The sequence below is a fragment of the Oryctolagus cuniculus genome, chromosome 7 (assembly GCF_051225735.1).
Source record: "Oryctolagus cuniculus isolate XC-2025 breed Fujian yellow rabbit chromosome 7, ASM5122573v1, whole genome shotgun sequence".
NCBI lineage: Eukaryota > Metazoa > Chordata > Mammalia > Lagomorpha > Leporidae > Oryctolagus > Oryctolagus cuniculus.
Genome location: NC_142873.1, coordinates 29,595,669 through 29,601,845, shown reverse-complemented (window position 1 = coordinate 29,601,845; position 6,177 = coordinate 29,595,669).

Below are 6,177 nucleotides of genomic sequence, written 5' to 3'. Positions count from 1 at the left end.
ATGTGTTTTCATGTGATCATGAGATTCTTGAGTTGTTGATTTCCAGCTTCATTACATTGTGGTCAGAGAAGATGCATGGCATGTTTTTGATTTTTTTTTAATGAATTTGCTGAGACTTTCTTTTGGCCTAGCATATGGTCTATCCTAGAAGAAGTTCCTTGCACTGATAAGAAGAATGTGTATTCTGAGACTCTGGGTTGAAAAGTTCTGTAGGTATCAGTTTGGTCCATTAGGTCCATAATGTAGATTAGCTTTATTTTTTTTTTCTTGATTTTCTGTCTAGTTGCTCTGTCCATTGATGAAGGTGGGGTGCTAAAGTCTCCCATTACTATGGTATTGAAGTCTATGTCTCATTTTAGATCTATTGATATTTCTTTTAAATAGCCAGGCACTCTGTAATTGTGTGTGTATACATTCATTTTAGTCACATCTTCCTCTTGAATTGATCTTTTGATCATTATGTAGTGCCCTTCTTCATCTATTTTAACAGTTTTTATTTTATGGTCTATTTTGTCTGATTTTAGGATGGCAACACCTGCCCTTTTTTGCTTTCTGTTAGCATGGAATATCTTTTTCCAAACTTTCACTTTCACTTGCATGTATCTTTGTGAGATTTGTTTCTTGTAGGCAACAAATAGATGGGTCTTGTTTTTTAATCTATTCAGGCAGTCCATATCTTAACTGGAGAGTCGAGACCATTTACATTAAAGGTGACTATTGATAAGAAATGACTTTGCCCTGTCATTTTTCCATAAATATTTCCATTGTTTACTTTTTTTAACTTTTATTTAATGAATATAAATTTCCAAAGTACGATTTATGGATTACAATGGCTTCCCCCACATACCGTCCCTCCCACCCACTACCCTCCCCTTTCCCACTCCCTCTCCCCTTCCATTCACATCAAGATTCATTTTCGATTATCTTAATATACAGAAGATCAGCTTAGTATACATTAAGTAAGGATTTCAACAGTTTGCTCCCACACAGAAACATAAAGTGAAAAATAATAGATGTTTTTTTTAAATGATGATGAAATCAGATCCGACCTATTGTCATGTTTAATCCCAGTGAGAGTCAAGTTGGGAGTTGATAATTTCTTTCTTTCTTTTTTTTTTTTTTTTACAGAGGATCAGTTTAGTATACATTAAGTAAAGATTTCAATCGTTTGCACCCCCATAGAAACACAAAGTGAAATATATTGTTTGGGTACTCGTTATAGCATTAAATCTCAATACACAGCACATTAAGGACAGAGATCCTACATGAGGAGTAAGTGCACAGTGACTCCTGTTGTTGACTTTACCAATTGACACTCCTGTCTATGGCATCAGTAGTCTCCCTATGCTCCAGTCATGAGTTTCCAATGCTATGGAAGCCCTCTGAGTTCTCCAATTCTTATCTTGTTTAGACAAGGTCATAGTCAAAGTGGAGGTTCTCTCCTCCCTTCAGAGAAAGGTACCTCCTTCTTTGAAGACCATTGTTTACTTTGAATTTCTTTTGTTGTTTGACTGTATTATTTTCTGCCTTCACATTTCTGCATAATGATGGCTAGTTTTCTGTGTTTGTGTAGCGCATCCTTAAGCATCTTTTGTAAGGCTGTATGAATGGCAACAAATTCTTTCAATTTCTGTTTGTTATGGAAGATCTTTATTTCACCTTCATTCATAAATGAGAACTTTGCAGGGTATAGTATTCTGGATTGAAAATTTTCGTTTCTTAAGACTTAGAATGTATCTTGCCTTTCTTTCCTAGTCTGTAGGATTTCTGATGAGAATTCAACTGTGAATCTACTTAGAGATCCTCTGGAAGTAATTTGGTTTTTTTCTTGTGCACATTTTAGAATCATTTCTTTATGATTTACTGTAGAAAGCTTGACTACAATGTGTTGTGGTGAAGATCTTTTCTGGTTGTCTGTTAGGAGTCCTGTGTGCTTCCTCTACTTGGGTGTCCCTTTCCTTCTCCAAATTGGCAAAGTTTTCTGTAATTGTTTCATTAAATAGGCCTTCTAGTCCATTGCCTTTTTCCACACCTTCAGGGACTCAGGGACCCCAACACCTGTATGTTGGGTCTTTGGTAGTATTCCATAAATCTCCAACACTGTGTTTAAATTTCCTATTTGCTTTTTTTTTTTTTTTTTGGTCTTACTATAGTAAGATTTCCAAAGATTTGTCTTCTTGTTTAGATATTTTTCCATCTGCCTCACCAAATCTGCTGTTAAAATTTCCACTTCATTTTTTATTTGATCAATTGAATTCTTCATTTCTCATATTTCCTTTTGATTTCCCTTTCAAATCTCATTTTCATGGGAAAAATTTTCATTCTTGTCGTGTATGGTTTTCTTTAGTTTGTGGATTTGCTTCTGATTCCTTTTGAGTAATCCTATGATTATTTTTTTGAATTCTACTTCTCGAATTTCATTAATACCTTCATCTTCACATTTTTATATTGAAATGTTTTTGTGTTTCTTTGGAGGTGTCATGATGTCTTTCTTATTCTTGTTTTTTGAATTTCTGCTTTTATTTTTAGGCATTTTTAGAGTTGGTTTTTGTTTTTTCCTTTGATGATTTTATCTTTGAGCTATGCCCCTGTGGCTTAATGGAATGTCTACACTTTTCAGTGAATACTAAGAGGTGTGTGTGTGGCCAATGGACAGTACTCATGGGTGAGGCAAGTATCAGGGTGCTCCATGCCACTGAATGAACCACACAAATGATTTGCACAGTCTTCACCCGGAGCACAGTTCCTGCTGCAATGACCTGATGTAGGCAACCAAGGAGTTCTGAGTATGTGTAACTGCACCCAGTGTTTTCACAGAGAATCTGCTATATTCTGTACCTTCTCATGTCACCATCGAGTCCCCACAGTCTCAGCACACATGGCTCCCACAGTAGCTGGGTATACAGATTATTGACTGGGCAGGCTGGCAGGGCAGAAAGTAGAGAGGCAGATGTTCCCTGAGACAGCTCTGCCTAGGTGTCTTGCTTTTGGGAGGCTTCAGGTACCTCACCATTGTACGTAGTTACCCTAGACAGGTTCAAAGTCAGTGTGAACTACGGATTACTCCCTCCACTAGAATCTCTGGATCACACGTGTACACAAGGGCCACTGGCTGAATGTTGCTATCTCCCCGCCACTGCTGCCAGTACTGTTGAGAAGATGACATCCTGTCTCTAAAATTTTCTTCTTAAGTTATAGCTTTCTGTAGTGTACCCTGTTCATTTCTCAAATTTGAAAAGTTGAGTTAGTAAATGCATTTTTGCTGGGCTGGTACTGCAGCACAGTGGGTTAAAGCCACAGCCTGTAGCACCAGCATCCCATATGGGTGCCAGTTCAAGTCCCATCTGCTCCACTTCTGATCCAGATTGCTGCTAATGTGCCTGGCCCAACTTCTTGGGTCCCTGCACCCATGTGGGAGACCCAGAAGAAGCTCCTGGCTCTTGGCTTCAGACTGGCTCAGTTCCAGCTGTTGTGACTATTTATGGAGTGAATCAGCAGATGGAAGACCTTTCTCTCAGTTTCTACCTCTCTGTGTAACTTTGTCTTCCAAATAAACTAAAAAAAATAAAAACATTGCATTTTGTTACATGTAAATTTAATGTGGATTTCATAGATATCACCATAATTTAAAGGAATTGAACTATTCTTAATTTTGTTGAATTCCTATTTGTAATTTTTAAAAATAGATTGTACATTTGGCATGGTATCTAAATTATATTTCCCTAATTCAAAAAAGCTTTCTCTTGTGTTCTAGAAGTTTTAAATATTTAGATTTTAGTTTTATGATTCACTTTGAGTTGCTTCTTATATATTGTACCAGATACTGACTGAAGACCATTTTTTAAAATATCATGTGAATATTCAATTTTTCCATCACTGTTAAAAAGGCTTTCCTGTCTCCATGAATTTTCTTTCATCTTTGTTCATGTCAATAGTTATGTTTCTGGATATTCTATTCTTTTCTGTTAATCTTTTGTTTATCTTTACACCAATAATACCCTCCTTGATTATTGTAACTTCATAAAATCATAAAATTTTAAAATAAGTTAATGTTAGTACTCCATATTTGGTCTTTTCTTAAAAGTTGTTTGACAGTTCTAGATTCTTTGCCTTCCTTATAAATTCTAGAAATAGCTTTGATTTCTACAAAACATTATGTTGAGGATTTGCTTAATATACTGAAAGTATAAATCAACTTGGGAAAAACTGACATCTCAATAGAATGATGTGCAAACCCAGGACATAATACATCTCTATATTAATTAAGATATATTTTAATGTTTCTCAACAGTGTTTTGTAGATTCGTGGGTTTGGATCTTATACCAGCTATTATAGATTTATCCTATATATTTAATATTTTTGGATGCTATTATAAATGATAATTTGGAAATTAATTTCTTGTCAATTCTTAGTATGTAGAAATTTAGATTTCATAATAATTTTACTTAAAGAGTCATGCTAAGTGTATTAGTTTTTCTTTTTCTTTTTTTTTTTTTTTTTTTTGACAGGCAGAGTGGACAGTGAGAGAGAGAGACAGAGAGAAAGGTCTTCCTTTTGCCGTTGGTTCACCCTCCAATGGCCGCCGCGGACAGCGCGCTGCGGCCTGCGCACCGCGCTGATCCGATGGCAGGAGCCAGGAGCCAGGTGCTTTTCCTGGTCTCCCATGGGGTGCAGGGCCCAAGCACCTGGGCCATCCTCCACTGCACTCCCTGGCCACAGCAGAGGGCTGGCGTGGAAGAGGGGCAACCGGGACAGAATCCGGCGCCCCGACCGGGACTAGAACCCGGTGTGCCGGCGCCGCTAGGCGGAGGATTAGCCTAGTGAGCCGCGGCGCCGGCCTAGTGTATTAGTTTTTCAATACACTAACTAAAATACACAAGTGGAACTTATTAGGCAGGAAAAGGTTTATTTCAGCATGCAGTTTAGAGGTTCATATTCAGGATTGGGTTTCTCTGTTGGTCAGGTGTCTGGGGAGGTTGGCACAGCGGAGTGGGAATGCAGGAACAATCATATGGTGAGTCAGGAAGCACAGAGAAGCGAGGCTCAGCTTGGCTTAGATAACCAGCCCTCTCCTGGGAACTGTCTTCTGAGGGCAAGCCCCAGTGCAGTCTTCCCTCCAGATCCACCTCTCAGACACCATAGTTATTGCGAGTCTCTCTTACTCCATCGACCCTTAATACTAAGACATCAGAGTTTAAACATTTGCATCAATTTCGGGAGCCAAATTCTGTTCAATACATAGCACTAAGAATAAAATGGTAGTTTTACATCTCCCATCCCAATTTGGATGTATTTTATTTCTTTTTTTCTTCTTGCCTTAATGCACTGGCTGGAAGCTCCATTGCAATGTTGTATTGGAGGGAGTAGACATCCTTGCCTTATTTCTGATTTTAGGAATAAAACATTCAGTCTATCACCATTCAGTGTGATAGTATGATGTTAGCTGTAGGTTTTTCATAGTTGTTGTTTGCCAAGTTGAAGAAGTTTCTTTCTATCCCTACTTTGCTGAGAGTTTTTTTTTTTTTAAAGATGCATTTATTTATTTATTTACTTGAAAGGCAGGAGGAGAGATGGATATAGAGAGATTTCGATCTTCAATCGGCTGCTTCATACTTTAAAGGGTCACAATGACTGAGGCTGGACCAAAGCAAATCCAGGAGCCTATAACTCCATCTTGGACAATCTTCTGCTGGATCCTAGGCATATTCGCAGGGACTTGGATCAGAAGTGGAGCAGTGGGACTGGAACAACATGCGGTGCTGGCATTGCAGGAGGCAGCTTAACCTGTTGTACCACACTGCCAACCATATGACAGTTTTTTGTTTTCAATCAGGAATGGGTATTAGGTTTTGTCAGATGCTTTTTCTGCATCTATTGAGATGATAATGTGGTTTTTCATTTTTAGTTTATAAAATATCATGAATTATTTTGACTACTAAATCAACTTTGCTTTCCTGAACTAAATATTGCTTGGTCATGATATGTTATTCACTTTGAATCCTGTTGAATTATATTCGTAAGCATTTTTAAAGAATCTTTACATATATATTTGTGAGGAATTTTGATCTGCAATTTAATGCTTTCATTGGGTCTAATGTTTTTGTCTTGGTTTGTTATCAGGGTAATGATAGCTTCATACAATAAGCAGGGAGTATTCTTTTTTTTTTTCAATTTTC